Below are 16,983 nucleotides of genomic sequence, written 5' to 3' on the forward strand. Positions count from 1 at the left end.
CTTTGCAACCTACAAAGCAAATAAGATGTACAGTGATTCATTGGTCTGTTGTATTATCAGGGTTGAAAAGTGGCAGCTGAACCTGGCCTGCCTGCTGAATCCAACGGCATCTGTGTTTTATTGGACCAGCCCCTTCCTTCCTCCCTCCCTCCCTCCCTCCCTCCCTCCCTCCCTGCCTCCCTCCCCTCCCCTCCCCTCCCCTTCCCTCCCCTCCCCTCTCTTTCGTCTCCCTCCCTCCGTCCCCCTCCTCTCCCCTCCTCTTTCTTTCATCTCGCTCTGTTGCCCAGGCTGGAGTGCGGTGGCACAATTTTGGCTCTCTGCAACCTCTACCTCCTGGGTTCAAGGGATTCTCCTGCCTCGGCCTCACAAGAAGCTGGGATAACAGGTGCCTACCACCACGCCCAGCTAATTTTTTTATTTTTAGTACAGACAGGATTTCACCATGTTGGCCAGACTGGTCTCAAACTCCTGGCCTCCCAAAGTGCTGGCGTTACAGGTGTGAGCCACCACACTTGGGTGACCAGCACTGTTTTTCTAAAGTTGAATGCTTTTTGATAGGGCATATGCTTTCCTTTGTGCTATAATATTTATTACTCCTAGTAGCTTTTACTCAGTTATCTCATGTATTACATTCAATGTCTGGTCCTGGGAGCTTTTGAGTATGTGACCTCTGTCCTATGCCGTCTCCACTCCTAAATGTGCACGCATCCACATGTGCATACATAGTCATACCTGTAACACACTTTGAGGAAATACCCACCAACTTATTTTTTCTTCTTTGAAGATACCCAATATCTTATTGAACAAGACAAAGCCATTTTGGGGTTATGTTTAGGGTTGAGGGCAGGAGGGTATACTTTGAATGTAAAGATTTAGAGGAATCTTGTGGATTGTCTTAGACTTGCTTTTACAGAGGGTTCAGCTCAACTGGGCTTGGAGACCTTCTGGACCTCTGCAGAGAGTTTCTTTGCTATTATAACTTTGGGTTGGGGGAGAAGACTGGATGTCTTTTGTGGGATGCCTCACAGGTGCCTTCTTGTGGCAGCCAAAATATTCATTGCATTTTAACAAAATTGTAATGTTTATTATCATTGTCTTTTCAGATAAAAATTAGTTCTTATAGTTCTTATTCTGTAGAGCTTGAAATAATGAAAAGGTAGAAAAAAATAGAAAAACAATTTGGATTCAATCAGTACATTTTGTATAACTAATTGGAAATATTTCTCTTGAGAGCTTAATATATTGTTGGAGCATATTTTGCTACCTTTAAAATGCCACTTAAAATTATTTTAGGGTTATTTAGGCGTGGAATCTTGAAGTTTATTATTTTAACTACAGGAAAGTATAGAATTTGATAATAAATTTTCCTTTGTTTAATTAGTAGGCAAATTTTAAAAAATTGCAAACATTTAGTTTTATTATACAATAAATACAATAGTTTGTACTCCAGTCTCTTCTTGGAGCTAGAAAGGTTTTGTTTTCTCCCTCTTTCTGATGTAATGTTGCTTTTGAGTTTTAACACTGCTCTGAGGTGTTGTAGACTGTTGAAATATGAAACAAAATGTATTTGTACCTTTGATTTGTATTTTATCTCTGCCTTTCATGGAAATTACCAATTGTTACATCTTTGCTTTTTTATAATGTGAATCATTACTGCTTAGCCTGGTTATATTAATTTATGTAAATGTTGCCAAGTCAGTGACCAAGTGAAATAAAAAATTTAATTATTTATGAAGAAATGACAGGGCAGGCTTTGCAAATAAGTGTTGTATAAATATAAAATAAGCTGAAATATGCCAATTATGGCAAATTTCAGTAGAAGCTAATTTTGCTACATCTGTTATTTTTACTATGATAGGCCTTACTTTTTGATAGGCACTTTATCTGTCAGCGTCTGGAGTTTGCGTTCATCACCTAGTGGAGTTCATGGTGGCACTCTGACTTTGGTATTATTAGGAATTACTCTTGAAGAACTGCTTGGTAGTTGACTGGGGCTAGGAGCATTATGGGGACTGCTTGTAGAGATGTGTATAAACCTTTTATTTATTTATTTATTTATTTATTTATTTATTTATTTATTTGAGATGGTGTTTCACTCTTGTGGCCTAAGCTGGAGTGCAGTGGTGCAATCTCGGCTCACTGCAACCTCCTCCTCCTGGGCTCAAGCGATTCTCCTGCCTCAGCCTCAGCCTCCTGAATAGCTGGGATTACAGGCATGCATCACCATGCCCTGCTAATTTCTGTGGAGACAGGGTTTCACTATGTCAGCCGGGCTGGTCTCAAACTCCTGACCTCAGGTGATCGCCCACCGTGGCCTCCCAAAGTGTTTGGATTACAGTCATGAGCCACTGTGCCTGGCCAGAGCTTTCTTTTTAGATGGGTTCATTTCCTTGGCTATTCTGAAGACTTGATGTTGTTCTTTCTTTTCTTTCTTTTTTTTTTTTTTTTTTTGTGCGTGACCAAAAAAGGTAAAAATATTACTGATTTAAATCAATAATAGCAAAAGTTAATATGTGTTTAGTGCCTAGTATATGGTGAAACCATGTCTTAAGTGCTTTACAACAATTTTATAACAATTTATTGTCAGTCCCATTTTACAGATGAGAAAACTGAGGCACTGGGAAGTTAATAATTGATAAAAGTTTACACAGTTGACAAGTAGTTGTGATTTCAGCTCAGAGCCAGGTTCGACTATGCTCTTCTAACCAGTTTGTTTTGCTGAAAACAAGCTAGGTATCCTCTGTGTATTAATTTTCCACTTACGCAAACTTAGTGGCTTAAACAACATACATTTATTATCTTACAGTTTTGTAGGTGAGAAGTCTGACACAAATCTGATTGCAGTAAAATCAAGGTGTTGGCAGGGCTGTGTTCCTTTTTGGAGGCTCTAGGGGAACCTGTTTCCTTGCCTTTCTGGCTCCTAGAGGCCACCATATTCCTTGGTTCATGGTCTACTTCCTCCATCTTCAAAACCAGCAACGATGGGTCACATTCTTCTCATGTTGCCTCTCTCTGACCCACTCTTCTGTGCTTCCTTCCTCTTTTTAAGGACTCATGTGATTAGATGGATTCCACCTGGATAATTCTGGCTAATCTTCCCATCTCAAGTCCTTAACCTTAATCACATCTGCAGTCTCCTTTGCAATGTGACTAATCACAGGTTCTAGGGATTAGGACATGGATGTCTTTGGGTAACCATAATTCTGCTTACCACACTCTGCACTCCCCATTTGGTGACTTAAATTATCTTTAGGAGCAAGTGTAAAAATTTGACTTTCTTCAAATTATGTAGCGAAATCTTTTTCAGTCATTGCAGTCTAGTCTTTAGGACTCTATTAATCTGGATCACATTATTAAAGGGAATTGTATAAATGAGGAAGATGTAAATTATGTAGAGAACTGCACAAAATGTTACTAAATACATATAAAATTATGGGACTGATGAAATATACTATAATAAAAAGCAGGAATTTTATCTTGTTCTTAATAATAAACTGTAAGTCCTAAGAGTCTATTTGTGAAGTGCTCTGCAAGTCCGCCTAGAAAGTAATAGCCGTTTTCAGCAGGAAATTTAACATAGGCTCTTAAAGCTCCTCTCTCATTTTGTGAAACAGTAAGATTGAGGGTGTAATCCATTAGAATGGACACTTTTATAGAGGAAGTTCCGGTAGTGAATCCCTGGGTAGTATGGCTCTCCCATTGGGGTACCATAAATTAAGGTTGGAGGTGATTCCTGAGAACTTTCAGGTTATTATTAATTAAATGAGAATTCTGATTGCTTTTAAACAAGTCGTTTTTCACAAGTCCTATTTTGAGGTGGAGTTATGGGTGACTATTTTTTTAAAATCATACTTTATGTTCTGGGGTACATGTGCAGAACGCGTAGTTTTGTTACATAGGTATACCTGTGCCATGGTGGTTTGCTGCACTCATCAAGCCATCATCTACATTAGGTATTTCTTCTAATGCTATCTCTCCCCTAGCCCTTCACCCCGACAGGCCCTGGTGTGTGATGTTCCTCTCCCGTGTCCATATGTTCTCATTGTTCAATTCCCACTTATGAGTGAGAACATGAGGTGTTTGATTTTCTGTTCTTGTGTTAGAAGACCTGAACCCATCCTATTTTATGGCTGCATAGTATTCCATGGTGTATATGTACCACATTTTCTTTATCCAGTCTATCACTGATGGGCATTTGGGTTGGTTCCAAGTCTTTGCTATTGTGAATAGTGCTGCAGTAAACATATATGTGCATGTGTCTTTATGGTGAAATGATTTATAATCCTTTGGGTATATACCCAGTAATGGGATTGCGGGGTCAAATGGTATTTTTGGCTCCAGATCCTTGAGGAGTCACCACACTTTCACAATGGTTGAACTAATTTACACTCCCACCAACAATGTAAAAGCATTCCTATTTCTCCAGATCTGCTCCAGCATCTGTTGTTTCCTGAGTTTTTAATGATCACCATTCTAACTGGCACGAGTTGGTATCTCATTGTGGTTTTGATTTGCATTTCTCTGATGATCAGTGACAATGAGCATTTTTTCATGGGTCTTTTGGCTGCATAAATGTCTTCTTTTGAGAAGTGTCTGCTCGTATCCTTCACCCACTTTTTGATGGGGTGGTTTTTTTTTTTTTTTCGTACATTTGTTTAAGTTCTTTGTATATTCTGGTTGTTAGCCCTTTGTCAGATGGATAGATTGCAAAGATTTTCTCCCATTCTGTAGGTTGCCTGTTCACTCTGATGAAAGTTTCTTTTGCTGTGCAGAAGCTCTTTAGTTTAATGAGATCCCATTTGTCAATTTTGGCTTTTGTTGCCTTTGATTTTTATGTTTTAGACATGAAGTCTTTACCCATGCCTATGTCCTGAATGGTATTGCCCAAGTTTTATTCTAGGGTTTTTATGGTTTTAGGTCTTATGTTTAAGTCTTTAATCCACCTTGTTAATTTTTGTATAAGGTGTAAGGAAGGCATCCAGTTTCAATTTTCTATATATGGCTAGTCAGTTTTCCCAGCACCATTTATTAAATAGGGAATCCTTTCCCCATTGCTTGTTGTTGTCAGATTTGTGAAAGATCAGATGGTTGTAGATACGTGGTGTTATTTCTGAGCCTTCTGTTGTTCCATTGGTCTATATATCTTGTTTTGGTATTAGTACCGTGCTGTTTTGGTTACTGTAGCCTTGTAGTATAGTTTGAAGTCAGGTAGTGTGATGCCTCCAGCTTTGTTCTTTTTGCTTAGGATTGTCTTGGCTATGCAGGCTCTTTTTTGGTTCCATATGAAATTTAAAGTAATTTTTTTTTCCAATTCTGTGAAGAAAGTCAATGGTAGCTTGATGGGGATGGCATTGAATCTGTAAATGACTTGGGGCAGTATGACCATTTTCATGATATTGATTCTTCCTATCCATGAGCATGGAATGTTTTTCCGTTTGTTTGTGTCCTCTCTTATTTCCTTGAGCAGTGGTTTGTAGTTCTCCTTGAAGAGGTCCTTCACATCCTTTGTAAGTTGTATTCCTAAGTATTTTGTTCTCTTTGTAGCAATTGTGAATGGGAGTTCACTCATGATTTGGCTCGCTGTTTGTCTGTTATTGGTGTACAGAAATGCTTGTGATTTTTGCACATTGATTTTGTATCCTGGGACTTTGCTGAAGTTGCTTATGAGCTTAAGGAGATCTTGGGCTGAGACAGTGGGGTTTTATAAATATACAGTCATGTCATCTGCAAACAGAGACAATTTGACTTCCTCTTTTTCTAATTGAATACCCTTGATTTCTTTCTCTTGCCTGATTGCCCTGGGCAGAACTTCCAACACTATGTTGAATAGGAGTGGTGAGAGAGGGCATCCTTGTCTTGTGCCGATTTTCAAAGGGAATGCTTCCAGTTTTTGCCCATTCAGCATGATATTGGCTGTGGGTTTGTCATAAATAGCTCTTATTATTTTGAGATATGTTCCATCAGTACCTTGTTTCTTGAGAGTTTTTAACATGAACGGGTGTTTAATTTTATTGAAGGCCTTTTCTGAATCTATTGAGATAATCATGTGGTTTTTGTCATTGGTTCTGTTTATGTGATGGATTACATTTATTGATTTGCGTATGTTGAACCAGCTTTGTATCCCAGGTATGAAGGCCACTTGATCATGGTGGATAAGCTTTTTGATGTGTTGCTGGATTTGGTTTGCCAGTATTTTATTGAGGATTTTCACACTGATGTTTATCAGGGCTATTCGCCTGAAATTTTCTTTTTTTGTTGTGTCTCTGCCAGGTTTTGGTATCAGGATGATGCTGGCCTCATAATGAGGCCTCTTTTTCTATTGATTGGAATAGTTTCAGAAGGAATGGTACCAGCTCCTCTTTGTACCTCTGGTAGAATTTGGCTGTGAATCCGTCTGGTCCTGGACATTTTTTGGTTGGTAGGCTATTAATTACTGCCTCAAATTTAGAACTGGTTATTAGTCTCTTCAGGGACTCAACTTCTTTTTGGTTTAGACTTGGGAGAGTGTGTGTGTCCAGGAATTGATCCATTTCTTCTAGATATTCTAGTTTATTTGCGTAGAGGTGTTTATAGTATTCTCTGATGGTAGTTTGTATTTCTGTGGGATCACTGGAGATATCCCCTTTATGATTTTTTATTGCATATATTTGATTCTTCTCTCTTTTCTTCTTTATTAGCCTGGCTAGCGGTCTATCTATTTTGTTAATCTTTTCAAAACACCAGCTCCTGGATTCATTGATTTTTTTGAAGGGTTTTTTGTGCCTTTATCTCCTTCAGTTCTGCTCGGATCTTAGTTGTTTCTTGTCTTCTGCTGGCTTTTGAATTTGCTTGCTCTTGCTGCTCTAGTTCTGTCAATTGTGATGTTAGAGTGTCCATTTTCGATCTTTCCTGCTTTCTCTTGTGGGCATTTAGTGCTATAAATTTCCCTCCAAACACTGCTTTAAATGTGTCTCAGAGATTCTGGTATGTTGTGTCTTTGTTCTCATTGGTTTTGAAGAATATCTGTATTTCTGCCTTAAGTTTGTTATTTACGCAGTGGTTATTCAGGAGCAGGTTGTTCAGTTTCCATGTAGTTGTGCAGTTTTAAGTGAGTTTCTTAATCCTGAGTTTAATTTGATTGCACTGTGGTCTGAGATAACTGTTTGTTATGATTTCCGTTCTTTTGCGTTTACTGAGGAGTGTTTTACTTCCAATTGTGTGATCAATTTTTGAATAAGTGCTGTGAGGTGCTGAGAAGAATGTATATTCTGTTGATTTGGGGTGGAGAGTTCTGTAGAGGTCTGTTAGGTCTGCTTGTTCCAGAGCTGAGTTCAAGTCCTGAATATCCTTGTTAATTTTCTGTCTCGTTGATCTAATTATTTATAGTGGAGTATTAAAGTCTCCCACTATTATTGTGTGGGAGTCTAAGTCTCTTCGTAAGAACTTGCTTTGTGAATCTGAGTGCTCCTGTATTGGGTCCGTATATATTTAGGATAGTTAGCTCTTCTTGTTGAATTGATCCCTTTACCATTATGTAATGGCCTTCTTTGTCTCTTTTGATCTTTGTTGGTTTAAAGTTTGTTTTGTCAGAGACTAGGATTGCAACCCCTGCTTTTTTTTTGCTTTCCATTTGCTTGGTAGATATTCCTCCATCCTTTTATTTTGAGCCTGTGTGTGTCTTTGCACGTGAGATGGGTTTCCTGAATACAGCACTCCGCTGGGTCTTGACTTTTTATCCAATTTGCCAGACTGTGTCTTTTAATTGGGGCATTTAGCCTGTTTACATTTAAGGTTAATATTGTTAATTTGGTATGTTTTTGCAGTGGTTGGTACTGGTTATTCCTTTCCATGTTTAGTGCTTCCTTCTGGAGCTCTTGTAAGGCAGGCCTGGTGGTGACAAAATCTCTCAGCATTTGCTTGTCTGTAAGGGATTTTATTTCTCCTTCGTTTATGAAACTTACTTTGGCTAGATATGAAATTCTGGGTTGAAAATTCTTTTCTTTAAGAATGTTGAATATTGGCCCACACTATCTTCTGGCTTATGGGTTTTGCAGAGATCTGCTGTTATCCTGATGGGCTTCCCTTTGTGGGTAACTCAGCCTTTATCTCTGGTTGCCGATAGTATTTTTTATTTCATTTCAACTTTGGTGAATCTGACGATTATGTGTCTTGGGGTTGCTCTTCTTGAGGAGTATTTTTGTGGTGTTCTCTGTATTTCCTGAATTTGAATGTTGGCCTGCCTTGCTAGGTTGGGGAAGTTCTCCTGGATAATATCCTGAAGAGTGTTTTCTCAGTTGGTTCCATTCTCCCCGTCACTTTCAGCTACACCAATCAAACATAGATTTGGTCTTTTCACATGGTCCCATATTTCTTGGAGGCTTTGTTCATTTCTTTTCACTCTTTTTTCTCTAATCTTGTCTTCTTGCTTTATTTCATTAATTTGATCTTCAATCACTGATACCCTTTCTTCCACTAGATCGAATCAGCTGTTGAAACTTGTGTATGCTTCACAAAGTTCTTGTACTGTGATTTTCAGCTCTATCCGTTCATTGAAGCTCTTCTCTACACTGGTTCTTTTAGTTAGCCATTTGTCTAACCTTTTTTCAAGGTTTTTAGCTTCCTTGCGATGGGTTAGAACATGCTCCTTTAACTTGGAGAAGTTTGTTATTACCGACCTTCTGAAGCCTGCTTTTGTCAACCTGTCAAACTCATTCTCCGTACAGTTTTGTCCCTTGCTCCTGAGGAGTTGTGATCCTTAGAAGAGGTATTCTGGTTTTTGGAATTTTCAGCCATTTTGCAGTGGTTTCTCCCCATCTTTGTGGTTTTATCTCCCTTTCGTCTTTGAAGTCGGTGACCTTCGGATAGGGTGTCTGAGTGGACATCCTTTTTGTTGATGTTGATACTATTTCTGTGTGTTAGTTTTCCTTCTAACAGTCAGGACCCTCTGCTGTAGGTCTGCTGGAGTTTGCTGGAGGGCTATTCCAGACCCTGGTTGCCTGGGTGTCACCAGCAGAGCCTACAGAACAGCAAAGATGGCTGCCTGTTCCTTCCTCTGGAGGCTTCATACCAGAGGGGCACCAGCCAGATGCCAGCCAGAGCCCTCCTGTATGAGGTGTCTGTTGGCCCCTACTGGGAGGTGTCTCCCAGTCAGGAGGCACAGGGGTCAGGAACCCACTTGAGGAGGCAGTCTGACCCTTAGCAGAGCTAAAACGCTGTGCTGGGAGATCCGCTGCTCTCTTCGGAGCTGTCGGGCAGGTACATTTAAGTCTGCTGAAGCTGTGCCCACAGCTGCCCCTTCCCGTACGTGCTCTGTTCCAGGGAGATGGGGGTTTCATCTGTAAGCCCCTGACTGGGGCTGCTGTCTTTTTTTCAGAGATGCCCTGCCCAGAGAAGAGGAGTCTAGAGAGGCAGTCTGGCCACAGTGGCCTTGCTGAGCCGTGGTGCACTCCACCCAATTGGAACTTCGCGGTAGCTTTATTTACTCTGTGAGGGTAAAATCTCCTACTCAAGCCTCAGCAATGGCGGACACCCCTCTCCCCACCAAGCTCAAGTGTCCCAGGTCAATCTCAGACTGCTGCTATGCTGGCACCGAGAATTTTATACCAGTGGATCTTAAATTTCCTGTGCGCCGTGGGGGTGGGACCCACCCAGCCAGACGACTTGGCTCCCTGTCTTCAGCACCCCTTTCCAGGGGAGTGAACAGTTCTGTCTTGCTGGTGTTCCAAGCATCACTGGGGTTTGGAAAAAAAAACTGCAGCTAGCTCCGTGTCTGCCCAAATGGCTACCCAGTCTTGTGCTTGAAACCCAGGACCCTGGTGGTGTAGGCACTGGAGGGAATCTCCTGGTCTGTGGGTTGCCAAGACCGTGGGAAAAGTTCAGTATCTGGTCCAGAGTGCACTGTTCCTCATGGCAGGGCACAGTCCCTCACAGCTTCTCTTGAGTAGGGGAGAGAATTCCTCGACTCCTGTGCTTCCCGGGTGAGGCGACATCCCACCCTACTTCAGCTCGCCCTCCATGGGCGGCCCCACCGTCCAACCAGTCTCAGTCAGATGAACCAGGTACCTCAGATGGAAATGCAGAAATCTGCTTTCTTCTGTGTCGATCTCACTGGGAGCTGCAAACTGGAGCTGTTCCTATTCGGCCGTCTTGCCAGCAATCTGTGGGTGACTTTTCTGTGAGAGGTTTTTTTTTTTTAAAATCATAGTTTATAAGTTATAGTTTGCAAAATATATTGTTTAAATGATGCAACAGTCCTATGATGTAGTTAGGGCAGGTACTGTGTGATTACTATTACAATTGTTATATTTAGATCATTAAGTTTAAGTGTGTGATCAGATATAAAACATTTACTTACAAAATGCAAAGTCAAGGCACAGGTTGGCAGAAGCAAGTAACCCATTAAAAGAAAAATGATTAGCATCCGCTTAGCTTTCCTACATATTAATGAAGAAAAGAAATGACATAATAAAGAACTGAGCAAATAATGGACAATTCAATGAAGAGTCCCTTTCCATGGAAAAATTGGCATTTATCTGATGGAGATTTAAGTATCTAGAATATGTTAAGAACCTCTATAAATCAGTAAAACAAGCTAATAGAATAATAGGCAAAATTATGAACAGTTTGCATAAGGGGAATCCAATGCTAATAAATATACGAAAAACCACTTATATTCTAGTTAATCAGGTATTATCTTTACAATCACTTTACAGATATGGAAGCTGAATGCAGGTAGGTTGAGCGGTTTGGCCAGGTTCAGCCAAGATGGTAATTGTTGGAGCCTGGCCTCATGCTGTTCCCAGACTAAATATGTAGGGCATGTATTTTGCAAGCCTTTCTCTTTTTCTCCTCAGTCACAGTATTTTGTAATGCACAGAGAAACTAATGTCTAATTTAGATGTAGTAGTTCAACTATAACTTAGGTAGAAGGATGGGAGAAGTGTGGAGAAAAGCCAATAATTGTAGTAAAATGTTGGTTTAAGCTTTTGGACTCCCAGTATGTCTTTTCATTTGGCAAACTGCCTTTGGAACATTTTGACTGAGCAGTTACTCCCAGGGAACACAGGTATTTCATTTGTGGCCTCTTTATTCATTTTATTCATGCTTCTGCTGGGATTGCATGAATATGACTATAATGAAACTGGACTTCTTAGTTCTTTTCTTTTTGGTACAAGCATAGGTTAAGCAATAAAAACCTAAAGAGAACACAAATTAAATGATTTTTTTGCTGCTATTTTCTTGATGTGCATTTTATTCCATAAAGTTTTGTTCTGAGACTTAATATATATCTTAAGAATTTGGATGCCAGGTGCAGTGGCTCACGCCTGTAATCCCAGCCCTTTGAGAGGCCGAGGCGGGCAGATCACGAGGTCAGGAGATCGAGACCATCCTGGCCAACATGATGACCAAAATACAAAAATTAGCTGGGCATGGTGGTGAGTGCCTGTAATCCCAGCTACTTGGGAGGCTGAGGCAGGAGAATCACTTGAACCTGGGAGGCAGAGGTTGCAGTGAGCCGAGATCTTGTATCTACCAATTTTGTTGAATTATTTTCAGAATTCTAATAGAATATTTAAAAAATATATTTATATATTTTCCTGGATTTTGTATGTAAACAGTAAGTGTCTGCAGGTAAGGGCAGTGCTGTCTCCTTTTCTTAAAGATTCCCCTTTTTGTTTATTTGTTTTTAATTTTTGCATAGCTGGGAAAAATTTAATTTTTGCATAGCTGGGAGGCAATAGTGTGAGTCTTGCCCTTAATGGAAATGGTTCTAAAATGTCATCAAGTATAATATTGCCTTTTCATTTTTGACTGGTTATTTACCCTTCTGGGTGGGAAGCTATAGATTATATTTTTGTTCTTTTAGATTTTAACCTTAATTTTTGGCACCTACTGTGCTACAAAGATATTTTAAAGTTATCAAATATCTATTTTTCTTTAATATTTCAAATGCAGTACACATTCCAAGGTATGATTATTATTCTTGCCTATAGCAATTATCAGGTGTTGGTCAAATTATGATTTTCTTTTTCTGTCATTCTTTTTTCATTTACTAATAGAATTCTACTGTGATGAAGAGCTGTGTCTTCATGTATTTCCATATTCATTAATTGTTTAAATCAGTAAAAATTTATGGATATTTACTTTGTTCTATGACTTGTAATCAGGTGCTGTCATTATTTATATTATTGCTCAAATTGTCCCAAATTTGGCCACTGGTAGCTCCTTCAGGTTGGTTCCTAGGTTGTTCCAACATGTCCCCATCCATTTTTGAAAACTTCCTTACATTCTGGTACCACGAGACATTTCAGACTCACCTTGTACTTCCCCTCCCTTTGCCTTGGAATTAACCATTTCTCTAAGGAGATCTGTTTTTTTTTAATTGGAGAATGATATTTTGAAACCTAGATTTGTATTCTAGTTGAATACATTGCTGTTGGTGTAATGTTGCTGTAGTCCCTCTTAGTTGACAGAGCTAGGAGATAATGTAGGTGCATGCTTATGTATATTACATGTGTATATGTGTGTACACCATACACATGTATAGACAGAAGCATATACATATACATCTGTATGTATCTATTTCTGTACGTATTTCTACATAGATCTGTATTTATTTCTGTATCTGTTTATTTCTAGCCATGTGTATATATAAGTAAAACATGAGTTCAACTCCAATTCCATGTCAACCACTGCAGTTCAACTGAGCCTTCTTCCTTTCGTTATTTCTAGCTCTTTTCAATAGTGAGACACCTGTTCCTTGTGACAAGCAACTCGTTTGTATAATCCTAGTATACACATAAAATAATTTTACAATTGCTAACCAATGAAAAACAATTCATGGATGTGAAAAACAAATCCATTAACAATGTTTGTGTGCAGTTCAATTTGCATATTAGAAGGCTTATAATATTTAGTCAAAATAGTCAAAATCCAGTTACTTAGGTTAGTTCTTTTCGAACCCAACCCACTCACTTATGGTTATGTTATTTATTTGCAATGCATTTAGGTTCATTTGTAACTGTTTTTATTTCATTTGGGTTCTCCTAGATCTCAGTTGATTTTAATTATTTATTGTGGGGGTACGTTGGAAGCATTATCACGTTGTAAGCATTAAAACTGTAATACAAAGCACTCAGGCAAGTGTCACTTTTCCATCCTTATCTTTTATCCTATTCCTAGTCTCCTACCTATTTTTTCCATCTATCCCTATAGGTCATCAATCACATTAATTTCTGCTTTATTCTTCCTGTATTTCTTTTTGCAAAAGCAAGGAGTTAAATGTATGTTTTCTTAAATCCTTTCTCTCTTCCATGAAGGATAAGGATACTATAGATACTCCTTTATACTTTGCTATTTCACTCTATAATATATCCTGGAAATCATTCTGTATTAGTTTATAGAGGTTCTGCTCACTCTTTAGTGTTCTTTTTATATCTGCATAGTACTCTGTTGGGTTGATTTATCATAGGTCAACCACTCTGTTGTTGCTCTTTTTTATACTTTAAGTTCAGGGATACATGTGCAGGTTTGTTATGTAGGTAAGTGTGTGTCATGCGGGTTTGTTGTATAGATTATTTCATCACTCAGGTATTAAGCCTAGTACCCACTAGTTATTTTTTCTGATTCTTTCCCTCCTACCACCCTCCACTCTCCACTCTCGATGGGCCCCAGTGTGCATTGTTCCCCTCTATATGTCCCTGTGTTCTCATCATTTAGCTCCTACTCATTAAGTGAGAACATGTGTTATTTGGTTTTCAGTTCCTGCGTTAGTTTGCTACGGATAATGGCCTCCAGCTTCATCCATGTCCCTGCAAAAGGACATGATCTCATTCTTTTTCGGTGATGTAATATTCCATGTTGTATATGTACTACATTATCTCTATCCAGTCTGTCATTGTTGGGCATTTAGGTTGATTTCATGTCTTTGCTATTGTAACCACTCTTTTGTATGAGTATTTAGATTGTTTTCAGTATTTTGCCATCAAGCAGTGGTGGAATAAATAACATGCATGTGTATTTTCATGTTGTTGGAGGTGTGTCATTAAATTTCTAGAAGAGGGATAGCTCAATCAGAAGGTAAGCCCATATGTATGGAATCTTTTTTTATAGCTTAAAATTTTTTTTAATGTTTTAAAAAACTCATGAAATTTACTATCAACTATTTCAAAGTAGACAGTTCAGTGGTGTTAAGTATGTTCACATTGTTGTGCAGCCAGTCTCCAGAACTGTCTCATCTTGCAAAGCTGGAACTGTGTGCCCATTAAACAACTCCTCTTTGTCTGCCCCCACCAACCCCTGGTGGCCACCATTCTACTTTCTGTTTCTATGAATTCGACTACTGTGGATACCTCATATAAGTGGAATCATGTAGTATTTGTCTTTTGTAACTAGTTATTTCACTTAGCGTAGTATTTTTAGTATTCATCCATGTTGTACCCTATATCAGAATTTCCTTCCTTTTCAAGGCTGAATAATACTCCATTGTATATATACTATATTTTGTTTATCCATTCGTGTGTCAATGAACATTTGGCTATTGTGATAGTGGTGCTGTGAACACGAGTGTGCCAATATTTCCTTGAGATCGTGCTTTCAATTCTTCTGAATATATACCTAGAATTGAATTGCTAGATCATATGGTAATTCTATATTTAATTTTCTGGGCATCTGCCATGCTGTTTTCACAGCAGGTATACCGTTTTATATTCTCAACAACAGTGTACAAAGGTTCTACTTCTCTGTATCCTTGTCAACACTTGCCATTTTCTATATTTTTTTCTTTTGATAGTAGTCATCCTAATGGGTATGAGGATATATCTGGTTATTGTTTTGATTTGCATTTCTGTAATGATACTGATGCTGGACATTTTTTCATGTGCTTGTTGCTTATTTGTAGGTCATCTTTGGAGAAATACCTACTCAAGTCCTTTGCCCATTTTAAAATTGGATTATTTGTTTTTGTTTCCGTTGAGTGGCAGAGGCTCTTTATATGTTCTGTATATTAACACGTTTTCAGATGTGTGATTTTCAAATATTTTCTTCCATTTTATAGGTTGCCTTTTCGCTCTGTTGACTATGTACATTGATGCACAGAAGTTTTAAATTTTGATGTAGTCTAGTTTTACTTTTGTCTGTGCTTTTTATGTCATATCTTGGAAATCCTTGCCAAATCCGATGTTATGAGGCCTACTCCCTGTGTTTTCTTCTGAGAGTTTTATAGTTTTAGGTCTTATGTTAGGTCTTTGATCCACTTTGGGTTACTTTTTGTATATGGTATAAGGTCAGCATCTATGCTCATGTATAGTGTTATTAGGTCTTGCCAAATGCTCCCCCAAAGAGAGTAGTACCAGTCTGCATTCCCACCACCTGTGCATCATAGTACCTGTTTCCGCACAGCCTTCCCAACAGAATGTGTTTTCATTTTACAATTTTTGCCAATCTGAGAAGTAAATAATGTTATCACAGTGTTGTTTAATTTTCATTTCTATAATTATGTATAACATTTGAACAATTTCTGATATGTTTAAGGTTTATTTTTATATATTTTGGTGAATTATGTATTTTTTTCAATCTTTCTGTTTTAATTAATTAATTTAGAGATGGACTCTTGCTCTGTTGCCAGGCTGGAGTGCAGTGGTGTGATCTTGGCTCACTGCAACCTCTGCCTCCCGGGTTCAAGCAATTCTCCTGCCTCAGACCCCAGAGTAGCTGGGACTACAGGCGCATGCCACCATGCCTAGCTAATTTTTGTATTCTTTAGTAGAGACAGGGTTTCACTATGTTGGCTATGGTCGTCTCAAGTTCCTGACCTCGTGATCCATGAGGTCGAGGAGCTTTTTGGATGAATCTTTGGGATTTTCTAGGTATATGATCATCATATCATCAGTAAACAGGGACAGTTTGATTTCCTCTTTACTAATTTGGATGCCCTTTATTTCTTTTTCTTGTCTAATTGCTCTGGCTAGGACTTCCAGTAGTGTGTTGAACTGAAAAGCTGAAACTGGGTGTCCTTGTCTTGTTCTAGTTCTCAGGGGAAGTGCTTTCAACTTTTTCCCATTCAGAATTATGTTGGCTATGGGTTTGTCATAGATGGCTTTTATTATGTTAAGATATTTCCTTTCTATGCTGATTTTGCAGAGAGTTTTAATCATAAAGTGATGCTAGATTTTGTCAATTGTTTTTTCTGCATCTATTGAGATGATCCTGTGATTTTTGTTTTTAATTCGGTTCATGTGTATCACATTTATTGCCTTTGGGATGTTAAACTATCCCTGCATCTCTTCTGTGAAGCCCACTTGATCACGGTGGATTATCTTTTTGATATGCTGTTGAAATTCAGTTAGCTAGTATTTTTTTTTTTTTTTTTTTTTTTGAGGATTTTTGTGTCTGTGTTCATTGGGGATATTGGTATGTACTTCTTTTTCTGTTATGCCGTTTCCTGGTTTTGGTAATAGGATGATACTGGCTTCATAGAATGATTTAAGGAAGATTCCCTCTTTTTCTATCTTGTGGAATAGTGTCTATAGGATTGATGCTAATTCTTCTTTGAATGTCTGATAGAATTTGCTGTGAATCTGTCTGGTCCTGGACTTTTTTTTGTTGGCAGTTTTTTAATTACCACTTCAGTCTTGCTGCTTGTTATTGGTTTGTTTAGAGTTTTCATTTCTTTCTGGTTTAATCTAGGAGGGTTGTATATTTCTAGGAACTTTTCCATCTCCTCTAGGTTTTCTAGTTACTGCTCATAAAGGTGTTCGTAGCCTTGAAAGATCTTTTATATTTCTTTGGTATTGGTTGTAATATCTCCCATTTCATGTCTAATTCAGCTTATTTCGATCTTCTTCTTTTCTTGATTAATCTTGCTAATGTTCTATCAATTTTATTTATCTTTTCAAGAAACCAGCTTTTTTTTTTTTTGTATTTTATTTACTTATTTATTTTTGTTATTTGTTTCAATTTCATTTAGTTCTGTGCTGATCTTGGTTCTTTTCTGTGGCTGGGTTT

General features: G+C 38.4%; 1 protein-coding gene across 5 annotated transcripts in view; it reads left to right on the forward strand.

The window, feature by feature from the left end:
• The window catches only part of EXOC4 (exocyst complex component 4), an 821,075-nt gene that overhangs the window by 71,179 nt on the left and 732,913 nt on the right, over nucleotides 1-16,983 (forward strand). The window lies entirely within an intron of this gene.

This window comes from Piliocolobus tephrosceles, chromosome 8, assembly GCF_002776525.5.
Source record: "Piliocolobus tephrosceles isolate RC106 chromosome 8, ASM277652v3, whole genome shotgun sequence".
Taxonomy (NCBI): domain Eukaryota; kingdom Metazoa; phylum Chordata; class Mammalia; order Primates; family Cercopithecidae; genus Piliocolobus; species Piliocolobus tephrosceles.